The sequence below is a fragment of the Mugil cephalus genome, chromosome 1 (assembly GCF_022458985.1).
Source record: "Mugil cephalus isolate CIBA_MC_2020 chromosome 1, CIBA_Mcephalus_1.1, whole genome shotgun sequence".
NCBI lineage: Eukaryota > Metazoa > Chordata > Actinopteri > Mugiliformes > Mugilidae > Mugil > Mugil cephalus.
Window position 1 is genome coordinate 27,831,035 of NC_061770.1, and position 15,919 is coordinate 27,846,953.

General features: G+C 41.7%; 1 protein-coding gene and 1 long non-coding RNA gene across 2 annotated transcripts in view; both read left to right on the forward strand.

Annotated features, from left to right (window-relative positions):
• The window catches only part of LOC125010350, a 1,702-nt gene extending 192 nt beyond the window's left edge, over nucleotides 1-1,510 (forward strand). Inside the window, exon 2 of the long non-coding RNA XR_007113052.1 lies at nucleotides 83-1,510. This is a non-coding gene — a long non-coding RNA (uncharacterized LOC125010350). The remainder of the gene's footprint in view (nucleotides 1-82) is intronic.
• Nucleotides 1-15,919, forward strand: part of LOC125022186 — a 36,483-nt gene that overhangs the window by 14,140 nt on the left and 6,424 nt on the right. The gene's annotated exons all lie outside the window — the stretch shown is intronic.

Sequence of the window (15,919 nt, forward strand, 5' to 3'; positions counted from 1 at the left end):
CTATCTATCTATCTATCTATCTATCTATCTGTCCGTCTGTCCGTCTGTCTTTGTCTCTAACTGTCTTGTGTCTCCTCTCCAGACAGAGTCCAGGTCCAGGATGTAACGTCTCCTCTTATGGCTGAAGAGTCAGTTTGATCAGGTTGTTGATCTTTGATCATTGATCAGTGAAGGATCTGATGGACGATGGATGAAGAGAGGAGGACGCTCTGTCAGCTCCTGGTCCTGGTCTGAAGACTCTTTAAGGATCAGGGTTGACCAACATGTTGTCCTCGTTGCTCCTAGACTATAGATGTTTGTCCTGATCAGCTGAACACTGAGGACAGATTTAAATGAGTCTTTCAAAACAAACATTTAAAACAGATGAAGAGACAGAAGACTGCAGCCTCCAGAGGAGAGAGTGGAGAGGTTACTGCTGGAATTACAGGGTTAACCAGGAAACCACACACATCCTTTACTCGGTTTGGAGACCAAACATAGAGTCAAAAGAGAACGAGTCCTGGACCTCATCAGAAACTGAGACAAACTCCACTGAAGGATGGAAGCTGTTCATCACATCAACTTTAACAGACGTTGCACTGACTTCATCTCTTGTTGGACGGTTTCTGGTGTCAGTCATCGTCTCTGACTCTAGTTGTTCTGTTGTGTCCTGCTCTGTTGGTTCTAGTTGGACCTCAGTCTGCAGAACAGATCAGTCTGAGAGATCACTCTGATTGGATGATGAGCTAGAACCAGAACCATGATGATCTAGAAGGAATGAAGACCAACTGATCAGCTGATTCAGGAGAGGACAGCTCTGCACCACAACATGTAGCTTCCTAGTCAGGGATCTACAGTGCGACAATTTTCATCACATTTGCTGCTGAAAGTGGTTCAGAGTGAAGAGAAACATGTATCTATTAGCACAAGTGTGAAGGAGTCGCGCTGGTATCTTCTGTAAAAAGTAGAGGAACGTAATAGGACTCAAAGGGCAGTTGGAAAATCTGTTTATGTTGCTGCACTTGTGTTTTGTTGTTGTCGTCGTTTTAGACTCTTCTCATCACCTATTGAGGCCAAACTGTGATGAACTGTCCCTACACATCTTTTTCTAGACCATCAGTTTGGACTGAACCAGCTGATATTCATTTACTCTGACCAGGGACAGGAAAGCTTCCTGATTGTCATGGTTCTGTGTCTGTCTGTTATGTTGTGATCATGTTTTGAGTTTCCTGTTTTACTTTGTCAACTCTCTTAGTTTCCTGTCTGTGTGTCTCTTGCTTATTAATTGGTTTCTCGTGGTGTCATTGCCCTCATTAGTTTCACCTGTGTGTGTTTCACCTGTGTCTATGAAACATTGTGATGTGTTCAATACTTATTTTACCTGCTGTGTAGTGGAAGGTCCCTGTCCTAGAAACACAGCAGCTAATGAATGCAGCCAATGACCAGTGTTGTTCAAGGAGCACCTTTTGACCAAATGTCTGTTTTTTTTTTTCAGTCCTGAAATCGTAAATAAAAAATAGTTTGGTTTAAAGGAATTGTCCTTCATTAGATTAACATACTATTACATTATCTTCATACCTGGACTCTAGAGAGAGCAAATCACTGTTCACACCTGGGGCCTCGTTAATCAAACCGTGCGCTGAAACAGATCGATGCATCGCAAATGTTAAATCATTTTAATTAGAGCAAATTAACATAAAGAAAAATTAAATTTCTCACATTCCAAACATCAGCTAACAGACTGACTCTTTGTATGATCCCTGCTCTTGATTGAATTTTTGAGGTTTACACTGAAGTGCGTCCCTACAAGACGTAGTTGCATCTCCCATTATTTGTGTATTGATTGAATTAAATCATTCCCCGTTCACGTAACTATTATGTGGTTTATTGCGATGTGGGTCAATCTATGGCTCCAAATTATGTTTAGGAATCCGGCAATGGCCCAAAATTCTCGTTCAATTTGGGCTTGTTGGTGACGTCTGTAAGGGAACTGTACGTAAACTGAGGCCAGAGAAATGATTTCATCCAACACTGCCGGGATATGCTGTAAAATGCACAAACTCCAGGAGATGTGCACTGTCAAAAATCCATCAGGATGGGAAGCTGTTGAACAGATCAGATTAATTAACGCTCTTTGAAAACGCACGGTTCTCAAAATCCTCCAATAACACAAGATAAGCAAGTAGTGTACCTCAACTTTTCTTTTCAGGTTGTCTTTTATAGCTTGTCACGCCAATTATTCAAAGTGTCTGCTAAACTACCGACTGAACAATATTATAAGAGACCAGCAATATGTTAACGTGTGAAGTTTGAGATTAACACCACAACTCTCTTATTGGTTCTATGCAGAGCTTAATTTGTAAATCATAAGGTGCCAGAACCCAAAGTATAACAGCTCAGGGAAGATGAGACGGGCACAGGTCCCTGAACGTACACAGAAAACGTGCTGAAAACAACGTGAAAATGCCCACTTACCACATGGGACTTAAAAGTCTCAGTTTCAAATAATAAATAATATCCATGGTAGAAATGTTATGTCAATAATTTACAATTATTTTAGGCTATACTATGCACAGCACAGGCAAATGCCCACATCCAGTCAGCAATTCATTTCATAACAGGTCTAACGTGTCAAAAGAAAAAGAAAAAAGAGAGAACATCCCATCCCTGACCTGTCGCTCGACGTCCAACAATCCTCTCCGCTCAATGCGCTCTCCTCTCCTGAACCTTCCTGCAGTAAACCAGCTGATGCCGGGGTTCCCGCCTGTTGCTCCGGCGGTTGGTGTTGGTCCATCTGGCTGTCTGCTAGCGCTGTAGGTGCCTCCTGCTCCGGCTGCTAACACGTGCCAGCTAGCTTGGCTAGCTGTTGGTGAACCCTGCTAGCTGTTGGTGAACCCTGCTAGCTGTTGGTGAACCCAGCTAGCTGTTGGTGAACCCACCCAGCTGCTGCGGCGCTAGCCTCCTGCTGCCGCTTGTGGAGGCTTTTCCAACTTGTTTAAAAGTGTCATCAAACTCGTCCTTCTTGTGAAAAAAGTCAGTAACTCTAACTGTCTTTTTGACATGTTTGCGTTGAAATTGTAACCGTTTTTCCTCCTCAGATGCGGCGAATTTCCAAAGTTCTTTTTTCCTGTGTGGGGGGCGTGGCTTGTTGGCCGAGCTTTTCAGAGCCTCAACAAAACTCAGACTCTTTCAAATGATGTTAAATCTTAAAACTCTTGGGATTTGTTCTGTAAAATTAATAAATGCATATTATTATTTTATTTTACCGTATCTGCCCAAATAAGTACCAGAACACAGGGAGTTCTACCACTAGATTTTGTGTGTACACACGGTCAGAGTTGTGTGTAAATTTACACACTTTTTTAAGCACAAGTACAAATTGATAAATGCCAAACTTTGCGTCAGAATGTGCTTACGCTCTCTTTAGGCACAGATCTGTGCGTAGAAAAGGTTCTAAATTCTGACGTTGGAATGAAATTTAGAACGTGTGTAAGTACAAAAAAATCCAGATTTATCAAACGTGTGGACACTAATAAGTAATCGGTGATGATAAATCCCACCTGTTCTTAACTACCAGGCTCCTCCCTGGTTCAGGTCATTTGCATTCAGAAATGCCCCTAATGACCATATATGGTAACGACAATACCTTTAAGAATGCGTGAAGAGATTTTTTTTTTTTTTTACCTTCACCGAAATCATGGTGAAGACAGCCAGTCCTACGTGTGCGCTCCAATCTGGAAGCAGAGGAGGAGCCGGGGGAGTTTGGGGTTAAATCACTGTTGCAAAAGACCCCACCTAATCCATAAATGAAATAAAGGATCATCTGACCAACATCGCAAACACTTTACTGTAAATAAACGAGTCACTCAGAGAGATTGGAAAGTTTAACAGGGCTGACCTAAACTCTCTGTATGATCCTTTCTCTAGTCTGAATGAGTTTTTGAGGTTAACACTGAAGTTTGTTTCAACAGCAACGTTGAAAAGAGACGTAGCTGCATCTCACGTCATTTGTGTATTTAAATTAAATCGTTTCCCGTTCATGTAACTGAATTCATTGTGTAGTTTTATTGAGATGTTAGTCTAATCTATGGCTCCAAATGATGTTTAGGAATCCGGCAATGGCCTGAAACCCTGGTTTAATTTGGGCTTGTTGGTGATGTCTGTATGGGAACTGGACGTAAACTGAGGCTAGAGAAATAATTTGGCCGGGATGGTTCTATTTAGTGTCGGCAGTGAAATGCATATGTCTCCAAACTCTGGCTGAAATGTTGCGGTGGCCAAACATCTCAGGGTGGACAGGAGATGAGCACTGAGCTGGTTTGGATTTAAAACAAGAGTTTTAAATACGTCATGAATCCATCAACATGTTTCTGGGGAAGCGGTGATGGGCAGATCAGATTCATTAATGCTCTTTGAAAACGCACTGTTCTCAAAATCGTCCAACAACACAAGATAAGCAACAGTACTGTACTTCAACTTCTCTTTTCAGGTTGTCTTTTACAGCTTGTCCAGGGAAAAAACCTCGGAGGACCCCCTCATGATCCTTATGACAGTTAAACATATGTTTAGCACCATTTGTTTTAAATTTGTGTTTGTTTTAAACTTTTCAAACTAAATACTAACCTAAAAGACTTCTTTCATACAAATGAACATCATTTCATCCAAACCACATTTTGCCTTCACATTTATCTTTTTCAAGTTATAGATCTTGAAGCTTTCAGAAAATGAACAGTATCAAAAGTGTCTCAGTCCAAATGAATCAGTTCATTTCACCTGAACCAAGCATCGCGTGGAGGAGCTCTTTGTCCTGGTGCAGTCGGTGCTCGGTGGGAGGGAGTCAGCTCCTCAGATCCTACCTGAGAACTCTGTCCTCAGTTCAGACACACATCCTCAGACATGAACAAGTTCAACAACAACAACTGAAATGGTTTCTCTGTGTGTCCAGCTCCATCCCGGGTGCTGAAGCAACTTGGAGGTTCTGACAGGTTTGTCCTGGAGTAGAGACCAGACCTGGGGGACAAGATGTAAACTATCTACACTCTTTATTTATTCATTAGGGCAAAGGGGCAATGCACCGAGCCACAATTGTTATACTGTGTGTTTCTTAATATCATTTTTCCTCTTCCTCCATTTTTTCATCCCTTAACGAGTTGTGTATCAGACGTGCGGTTTGATTGGGATCGCTGTGCTATTACTTTTCTACAAAATACCACACCACTTTTTAGTGACATAAGTTGCGAAAAAACTGCAAATGATTTTGCATTGAAACAAATGGGACAGGCGACAAAAAAAAATAGTGAAAAAGAAAAAATCCGTGTAGCATCTTATGCTCAGGCATACTTTCCCCCAGAGACTTAATTTAAACTTTAAAATGAGTCTTGTGTATTGGTGTTTTAATCCACATTTTGATAGGTCTTATGGAGAAATTTTGTGATTATAATGGGTGTGTATTGTGCAAAATGTTCGTGCTAGAGTGCGCGACCTCATCAGTTAGAGTGGAGAAAGGTGTCTGAAATTTTCTGAAACTTTTCTGTTTCCACGCTCCTCCCAGCCAGAATTTACACTATGCACACATGAGTTTTTCCACAGTTGTAGAAAAAAAAACCCTGTCTGACCGCTGTCTCTTTTTCATTTATGTTACAACAACACACACAAACACAGACTCCTCTACCACACACAAACACAGACATGCTCTCTCACATACTTACAGATCATGTCGTAAAGACTTAATGAAGACTTTGATATGTTTCTTTTCTTTCTAGAGTAAATATTATGGAGACACGTGTGAGTTTAAAACATGGGTCCCTTCTGCTTCTCTCAGGAAATCTTTGCATTAGAGTCAATGGAGAGCAGAGAGAGATGTGACTGCGAACAGAGGCTCACAGTTTAAATTCTGTACGTCTCACTGCTTTGATGAGCACATTGTGGGAGACAGAACAAGTTTGTCTGCAACTGTGGAAAAAATCATATGTGTAAAGTGGAAATTGCACCTGGGAGGAGAGTGGAAAGAGAAAAGTTTCAGACAATTTCAGGCAATTTCCCCCACTCTAACTGATTATTATAATATTACTTATTATTATAATCTCAATGTCTCCAAAAATGATCATGGACATTGAACATGGATGTTCTAAAACTATAAAAATGATCAAAACGTGGATTAATACACCAATGCACAGGACTTGTGTCTACATTTTAAAGTTTAAATGTCTCAGAGTGAAAGTATGCAGGAGCAGAAGATGTTTGCATGTTTGTTTTTTTTTTTTTTTGCTCGTCCCATCCATTTCAATGCAAACTTTTTCAGGATAAAAAAAAAAAGAGAGAGAGAGAGGAAGAGGAAAAATCATAATAAGAAACTCACAGTATAACAATAGTGACACAGGGTTTCATACCTGTAGGAGCCAGTGCCTTGGTGTGATCAATCTCATCATATCTGATTCGTCAGCTTTCAGTACAGGGATCATCTGTTTCCAGCATGGCTATTTCCAGTATGGTATGATGGTAGAGACTTATGATTAAAATACTGAAGGGCTAACTTCATCAAATTTTGAGCTGGAAAAACAAACAAAACTATTTTCTGACACAAATCAGATCAGTACAGATTAAACATTGTAATTTTGGTTACAAGTATACATTTCATAGTTTGTAGTTCTAGTCAGACAGAAAACTTGCAGTTCTTAATTTATTTACAATCTTTATCTGCCACAGGTGGTCCAGGTGTGGAGAAGTCTGGTTGTTCTTATCTGTGGTGCCTCTTGGTGGATTACATTTAAATGGGAGAAAAGTTTTAAATCCTTGTTCGTTGGCACGGGAATGTGCTTATAGCTTGTTTTATGGTCTCAGAAATCTGCAAAGGAAACAACAACAGTCCTGTCCAGCGAAGTGACCCCTCCTGGGTCATGGGAGAAATAAAATGTTCTCCTACAGTTGCCCTCTCTGTCCTCCGTCCAGAGAGCTGGACCATCCAAACCTCTAAGTTCATTGGTGGTTGTGTGGAGGTTCCTAACGTTGCCATAGTAACAGAGTACTGCCCTAAAGGAAGCCTCAACGATGTCCTCCTTAACGAGGAGATCCCTCTGAACTGGGGCTTCAGGTAACAGTCCCACAACACACCTACACACTTACACACCAACACTAGAACACAAATACACAGTAATACACATACACACATAGTATACTAAGTTCTATAAATACATTTTATTATTCCTGTTTAGATCGATATATGTATGTATACATATTTAATTCTTTAAATATCCTTTTAATATTTAAATACAACTCTGGCTGTGTCTGAAATCTAACCTCTAACCCCTCCAACCCCCCTAAACTCCCCAACCCCTCTACATAGGGCCATGTATAGGGGTTAGGCCATTTTGATATGTGTCTGAAACCTGAGTGATCAAATTCTATACCACAGAATGATGTTCAAGCACCAGTTGAGACAGTGACCTTATTAACTTATGTATCTTAAATATCTCTAATATCTAACACTTTCATATATTATATATTTTATATTATTACATTATACTGTCTATAGGCTCTAGTCTGTTGTGTGTCTCTGTTTACTGTGTATATCATTGTAGATTTTATATGTACTTTTACACATTCTTCAGTCACTATATTCTATCCCTCAGGTTCTCCTTTGCCACAGACATGGCCAGGGGGATGTCATACCTCCACCAACATAAGATCTGTCATGGCCGACTCAAGTCTATGAACTGTGTGTTAGACGACCGCTGGGTTTGTAAGATCACAGGTCAGAGTTGATCCTGGTCACTGTTACCCTCCATCTGGGCTTCAGAAGGAGGAGAAGAACCAAACTGTAAACCCTGCTCATTGACTGATGGCTTGTTGTCTGTCAGATTATGGCCTTAGGATTTACCGCAGGGATGATGCTGCTGAGCCTCTGTCCACCTATCAACAGAGACTCCTGGAGGTCTACATGACCCCTGAGTTTCAGAACTCCAACATGGAGCCCACGCTGGCTGGAGACGTCTTTAGGTGAACTCGGTTTTATCACCTACATCTGTTCCCAAGACCTAACGAAGCCCACTGAACCCCATCCATCCATGGTATAAAAATAGAACAAAGGTATAGGTCATAAGGTCCACCCCCTCCATGCTAGTGGGCGGGACTTGGGCCAAACTATAATACACGTCAAATTATTTTATTAAAAGGATCGTTTCAGTCATTTTAGGTAGTTAATAAAATGTTGATGAATGTTCAAGTGTCTTTTTTTTTTTTTGGATAAGTTTAGTTGTAGTTTGTTATTTGATGCTATAGAAACAGGAAGTGACATAACCAGTTGCAATGCCAACCACGTATCTGTCATGATTCATTATTTATAGACAATTAACTGAATTAGTAGCTAGAACATTTTTAAATAGCCGACTCTTCAGTGGTGCCATGAATTAGCTCTCGAGACTAAACCTGTTACACGCTGGTCCAGGCCTCTAGTGGTCGTTAGAGGACCTGCAGTTTGTGGAATTCAACTATTATTCACAATTTAATGCAACAGTTTTCAAAGTTGTGTCCCATAACGTAATGACCTCATTGTGTCTTTCAGTTACTCCATCATCCTGCTGGAGGTAGCCACTCGTAGTAAACCCGTCCCAGTAAGTCACTCAGGATTCATCTACTTCTTTTAATCCGAATAAATCTCCTTCATCTTTAATATCCAATCAGACTCCAGACAGAATGAATATATCTGGCTTTAACGTGTTCATTAAACACCTTCAACACCTTCAACAACTTTTTGTGTCTTGTTTTAACTGACCTCTGTCCACATTAATGTGTCCCTCCTCTTCCAGCAGCTACTAAGAAACTAACTTGTCACTGTCTTGGTTTTGTGATCTTGTCTCCTCATCCCTTTGTCCCTTCATTCCTTCATCTCCTTGTCCTATTGTCTCCTTCATCCCTTGTCCTCTTGTCTCCTCGTCTTCTTCTTCTTCTTTGTTTTTAAAATATATTGGGGAGAGTTAAGACTTTATTTGACCGAACAGTGGAGAGAGACAGGAAACGGGAGGCAGAGAAGGGGGGAATGACATGTGGGAAAGGCCGTCTGCAGCGAGGACTGGAGCCTCAACATGTGGGGTGGATGCTCTTCTCACTGAGCTAAACACCGCCCCGTCTATTTGTCTTCTTATATCCTCTTCCTCTAGTCCAATTGTCTCCTCATTCCCTCGTCTCCTTGTCCCCTTTTCCTCTTGTCTCTTCATCCCCTCATGTCCTAGTTTCTTGTCCTCTCGTCCCCTCAACCCCTCATCCTTGTGTCCCCTCATTGCTTCGGTCTCTGGTCCACTTGCCCTCTTCTCTTGTCTTTGTCTTGGTTTGTCTTGGTTTGTCTCCAGCTGTTAGCCGCGTTAGCCCAAGTGCTAGCAGAATCCCCGACTAACGTATGCTTGGCTTGGTTAATGTGCTATTTGAAGCTGGAAAGAAAACTCCTTCCTGCAGAGTGTGATGATACTTTATGTGTCTCCACTGGTCCCTCTTGGTTTCTTTGTCCTCAAATGTCCCATGGAGAGGACCAACGTGCTGTTTAGCATCTTCCATCTTTATGGGTTGGTTCTGCTGCCTGTCACTACCGGATCAGCTGGTGCTAACGCTAACGCTACTTGGACAAACTGAGACACGTTCACAGTCGTTCTGCTGCAGACGCTTCATTAATCACATTAATCAGGATGATGATTAATTAACGTTAACCAGGTAATTTTGATGACTGTTCTAGTTCTGACCAATCAGCAGCCTGTGTGCTATATCGTGGTTACCATGGCGACCCTGTTACTCTCATCAGCATCACCACCTCGGTTCAGTCACAGACACATAACAACTGAACTCATCTGAGTCCTGCCAAGTGCTAAGCTAAACTAACGTAGCATCCTGACCTGAGGCCTGAGGTCAGTGACTCCGCCTCCAACCGGTCGAGATCAGATCATTACAAAAGAAAGCAGATTATTAACAGACAAAGGACAATAATTGACTGAGAGGAGACACCTGAACACAGACAACCTCCAGCTCATATTCATTATACATCATAGATATAAACACAGCAAATAGGAGGAGGAGGAGGAGGAGGAGGAGGAGGAGGAGGAGGAAGCAGATTATCAGATTACAGGATCTTTGATATCTGGTCCACGTGGAGCGACAGATGATGTCACTCTTGTCAGCCAATCAGCACAGACTTTATCCATGTCTGACCTCTGACCCCCGACCTCATCAAGTGTTGGTGTCTTTTAGGGTGGAAAAGGTATTAATATATAATACGTTGACAGAGGACGTCTAGTTTGGATGTTTAAGGATCTCTTTTAAAATACGACCTAAAGTGAAGCTGAGTCTATGACACAGGTGTCAGACATTCGGCCGCAGGCAAAAAGTCGCCAACCACAGAAGAATTTTACACTGAAGACATAAACTGCAACTTTTCCAATAAAAGTCTCAGCTGTGACAGTTGTGGACAAAACTCTGAACCAAACACATGCACCGGCCACATTATTAGGTACGTTACATCTGCACTGTATGAACTACATTCTGCCCACTGTGCATCAGTACGTCTAGTGTACCTAATGTACTGGCCACACACTGTATGAACATGACAGCAACATGATGCTGGGCGAATATCAGAGAGTTCCTCCTGAATGAATCAAGTTTGATGAGACGCCGTCAGAGAACATGAAACTGGTCCTAATCTGCCTCAAACGAGCTCCGATGACCTTCACTCATTTATCAGCATGAAAACCCACATACATGGCCACTTCATTAGGTACACCAGAGAAGGGTCTGGTCCTGCTTTAGTTTCTAACAACTCCACCTGGGTTTTCATTCCCAACTACTGAACTGGCACCTGTCCCAAATATTTTGACATCATGAGTGTTGAGTCGTCTGGGCCCAATAACAGAAACACTTCAGACCCTATTTAGATAAGAATTCATGGACCAATGACTAGCTGCAACGTGTCAGACGTCATGTGACTGAGAACAATGATCGACCTGCTGAAAGACATAAACCTGTAAAAGCTCGTTTATTGACCTTTGACTCTGCTCTGAGACACGGTGGGTTTATTTTTAACTGGACGATGAAGGTCTTTCCAAAGAAACGAACCAACTGACGAGTGATAAAAGACATAAAACTCCTTCAGTAGAAACTGGACAAAGTACAGTTAAAGACGAGGTAGAACAGGTAGAGCAGGTAAAACATGGAGCTGGATTAAAGGATGAAAAGACAAAGTGGTTCAAATAAATAAAAAATGAATAGAAACGAGGAAGAAAATATGAGTTAAACACAGACAACACAACAAGTCTAAGGCTGAAAACACAGAGACAGAGAGAAAGAGAGTCAGAGCTACAACAGTCAAAGCTACAAGAGACAGAGCTACAACAGTCAAAGCTACAAGAGACAGAGCTACAACAGTCAGAGTTACAAGAGACAAAACTACAAGAGTCAGAGTTACAGGAGACAAAACTACAAGAGTCAAAACTACAAGAGAAAGAGCTACAAGAGACAAAACTACCAGAGTCAGAGTTACAAGACTCAAAACTACAAGAGACATAGATACAACAGTCAAAGCTACAAGAGACAGAGCTAAAAGAGACAAAGTTACAAGAGCCAGAACTACAAGAGACAGAACTACAAGAGACAGAGCTACAAGAGTTAGAGCTACAAGAGTCAGAGCTACAAGAGTCAAAACTACAAGAGACAGAGCTAAAAGAGACAAAGCTACAAGAGACAGAGCTACAAGAGACAGAGCTACAAGAGTCAAAACTACAAGAGACAAAACTACAAGTGTCAAAGCTACAAGAGACAGAGCTACAAGAGTCAGAGCTACAAAGTCAAAACTACAAACGACACAGCTACAAGAGTCAGAACTACAAGAGTCAGTGCTACAAGAGACAGAGCTACAAGAGACAGAGCTACAAGAGACAAAACTACAAGAGTCAGAGCTACAAGAGACAGAGCTACAAGAGACAGAGCTACAAGAGACAAAACTACAAGAGTCAGAGCTACAAGAGACAAAACTAAAAGAGTCAGAGCTACAAGAGACAGAACTACAAGAGTCGGAGCTACAAGAGACAGAACTACAAGAGACAGAGCTACAAGAGACAGAGCTACAAGCGTCAAAAATGGACCCAAATGAAACAGAACCTCAGCCCTGGAGACATAGTAATGATTGTTGACGACTCTGCACCAAGAAATTCTTGGGTCTTATGTCGTGTCATCCAAACCCTTCTGGACGCAAAAGGACTCATGCGCAGAGTGTTGGTTAAGACAAAATCAAACACCCTGGAAAGACCTGTTGAAAAACTGTGTCTTGTATGTGAAAAGGACTTATAAAAGACTCTTACGTGACTCTGTGAAGTGTAAAAAAAAAAAAAAAAAAAAAAAAAAAAAAAGATAAAAATTTACTTTTTATGTGGGTTTATATATACTGTATAGCATTGGCTCCGTTGTGTTGTTGTATAAGTAATTGAAAGTCTTACTGCCTCTCAATTAGGAGCCAATTTGTGCTAAAGTTTATTGCAGATTCTAGTGTTTTCTATTATGAATTTACCTGAAGTAGGCGTGGCTCATACGCAGTGGTTAGGCCCTGCCCATGAGCAATGCATATAGAGGAAGTACCTGCACAGGTGAAGTGGTTTTAGCAGTGTGCTAAGTGGAGTACAAGTTGAAAAGGTTTTTTGACTGTGACATTTCAGACGTTGCTGATACTGTATAAATATAATGGACAACTGTGTCAAGAGAACCAAGAGAAGCTTGGATATGTGTTAATGGAATACCTGGATCTGCATTGAGAAAATAAATCGACAAACTGCAATCTGACTCTATGTGCTTTGTGAGTAAGCCAAGGAACAGTACAGTAACATATACTAGTCAAGCCAGCCGTACCAGCCACTGTTAATACTCCAAGTGGCTTTAAATCGAAATCTATGTGTGCCACTACGATGTCAACACTAACAACTTGCTGCTTCCTGCAATAGGCCTAGCTTAGTGACGGGTCTTTCCAAGATGATTGTCTTCGTCTGGAGACGCAGAGATCGTACCAGATCCTTTTGGTCGAGGAAAGTCTCCACAACCCTGCCATCACAACAACAAAGTCTCCAGGAACAAAATTTCTCGTTTTCTGGTTCCATTTTTGGCGTTCTTGAAGCAGAGGAAGGTACTCCTGCACCCATCGTTTCCAAAATAAATCGGCGATGTATTGGACTTGCCGCCATCTCCTCTTCACATAAGCCTCATCCTTACTAAATAGTTCAGGTGACAAGACTGGTTTCCCTTTCATCAGGAGAATGTGATTAGGAGTGAGTGGTTCAAGATCAGTGGGATCATCTGAGAGCTTAGTGAGGGGGCGACCATTCAATATAGCCTCAACCTCACACAAAACAGTGTGGTGGGTGACAGTGCCAAATCCATCTTCACTGGCATCAAAAAAGTTGTGCAGCTCTGCTTTAACATTTTTGCATTTGACACTATTGATCACAATATACTACTACAGAGACTTGAAAATGTGATCAAAATTACAGGAACTGCACTACACTGGTTTGAATCATATCTGTCAGACAGATTCCAGTTTGTCCATGTAAACAACAACTCTTCTATATATACACCAAGGTAAGCTATGGGGTTCCTCGGGGTTCCTCAGGGTTCTGTGCTAGGACCAATATTATTCACATTATACATGCTTCTCTTAGGCAATATTATTAGAAAGCACGGCATAAACTTCCATTGCTACGCAGATGATACCCAGCTATATTTATCCATGAAACCAGATGAAACTAATCCACTGGTTAAACTCCAAGTGCCTTAAAGACATAAAGGCTTGGATGACCTGTAATTTTCTACTTTTAAACTCAGACAAAACTGAAGTTATCGTATTTGGCTCTAAACATGTCAGAGATTCATTATCTAATCACCTGCTTTTGTTGGATGGCATTACCTTGGCCTCCAGTACTACTGTGAAAAACCTTGGTGTTATATTTGACCAGGATATGTCCTTTAATTCTCACATAAAGCAGGTGACCAGGACTGCTTTCTTCCACCTTCGTAATATCATCAAAATTAGGAGCATCCTTTCTCAGAGTAATGCGGAAAACTAGTTCATGCATTCGTGTCTTCCAGCCTGGATTATTGTAACTCGTTACTGTCTGGCTGTCCAAGTAGCTCTTTAAAAAGCCTCCAATTGATTCAAAACGCTGCAGCAAGAGCACTGACAGGAATTAGCAAGAGAGATCATATTACTCCAGTATTAGCTTCTCTTCATTGGCTCCCTTTAAAATCTAGAATTGAATTTAAAATCCTCCTCCTTACATACAAGGCCCTGAAAGGCCTAGCTCCATCATATTTGAAAGACCTCAGACTACGATCTCTAAGTGCAGGTCTACTTGTGGTTCCTAGAGGTTCTAAAAGTAGAATGGGAGGTAGAGCCTTCAGCTATCAGGCTCCTCTCGTATGGAACCAGCTCCCAGTTTGGGTTCGGGAGGCAGACACAGTCTCTACGTTTAAGGTCAGGCTTAAGACTTTCCTTTTTGAAAAAGCTTATAGCTAGGGCTGGACTTAACCATCCCTTAGTTATGCTGCTATAGGCTGCAGGGGGATGATGCACTGAGGACATGTCCTCTCCTCTTTCTTCTCTGGCTCCTGTCCTCTAATATCTTATCATTTTATTTTCTATCTCTTATAATTTACTAACCACTGTGTCTTACTCTCTCCCCTCCGCTCCCCTCCCCCTCCATCATCTTGTGAGGGTCTCTGGTCTGGAGGCTGAATATCTGACCTGTGGAGTTCTAAGCTACATCTGCTGCCGTGGCCTCATCAACCAGCCCAGTCTTCATGGTCTGGAGTGCTGTGTATCAGACCTGTGGAGCTCCATAAACTACATCTGTTCCAGTCATCATGGCCTCCTCCAGTTGTCCACTCCTACCTAGATGAACTATCACCAACCTGCCCATAATTCCTGTTATACTCACAAACTGTCACAGATCATCAGCTATGTGTTATATTACTAGACCCTACATGTTTCCTTCCGCTTGATGTATGTATCTATGACAGAAGTTTGTTTATCTTGTTTCTCCTGCTCTTCTTTTCTCTTTATCTTCTCTGTTTCTAACCGGCTGGCCTTCGGCAGATGGGTCCCTCCATACGAGCTGGGTTCTGCTCAAGGTTTCTTCCTGTTAAAAGGGAGTTTTTCCTTGCCACCGTCGCCCTCAGGCTTGCTCTGGAGGTTGCAGGCTGGTTTTTGTGAAGCGTCTTGAGACGATTTGTATTGTTATTGGCGCTATATAAATAAAACTGAATTGAGTTGAATTGAATTTAATGGGCTGTCCAGTGTTTGGGCTTAATGAATCTCTTCACTTTGAATGAACCCTTTCAGATGCTCCAGCCATCCTGTCCACTGATGGCTGATGTCTGCAGGTATGTTGTCATCCCACCCACAACGTCTGCGACAGAGCTCTTGCAACATAACCTTTGCTGGCAGTGTCACTGGTGCAAGAAACCCCAAGAAACATAAACTGAACAGATTACAGACAACAATCCTCTTCTGCTCTGTGCTTGCTCTTTCACCATCATTTTGAATTTGAATGTGTCAGACTCCACACACCACTGCAGTCCAAGGGCTCTCTCAACTGGAAGCTCATCTCTATCCAGATCCAGTTGTTTCCAGTCTTTAGCTCTATGCTCCTCTTCAATGGTTTGCAGCACTGTCAGACTGTTACTGAACCATTTTGTCAAAGTAAAGCCTCCCGTTAGCCAGAGGTCCCTGAGAGCTTTAACCATCACAACAGCCTCCTCCTCTGAGGGCAAACTCTTCGAACAGTCATCAACATAAAAATTTTACCTGACCGTTTTTACCACCTCTGATGTAAAGTGTGCATAGTTGTCTTCTGCTGTCCTCCTGAGTGCATAACTGGCACAACTTGGAGATGCTCCAAACAAATGAACTGTCATCCAATATTCC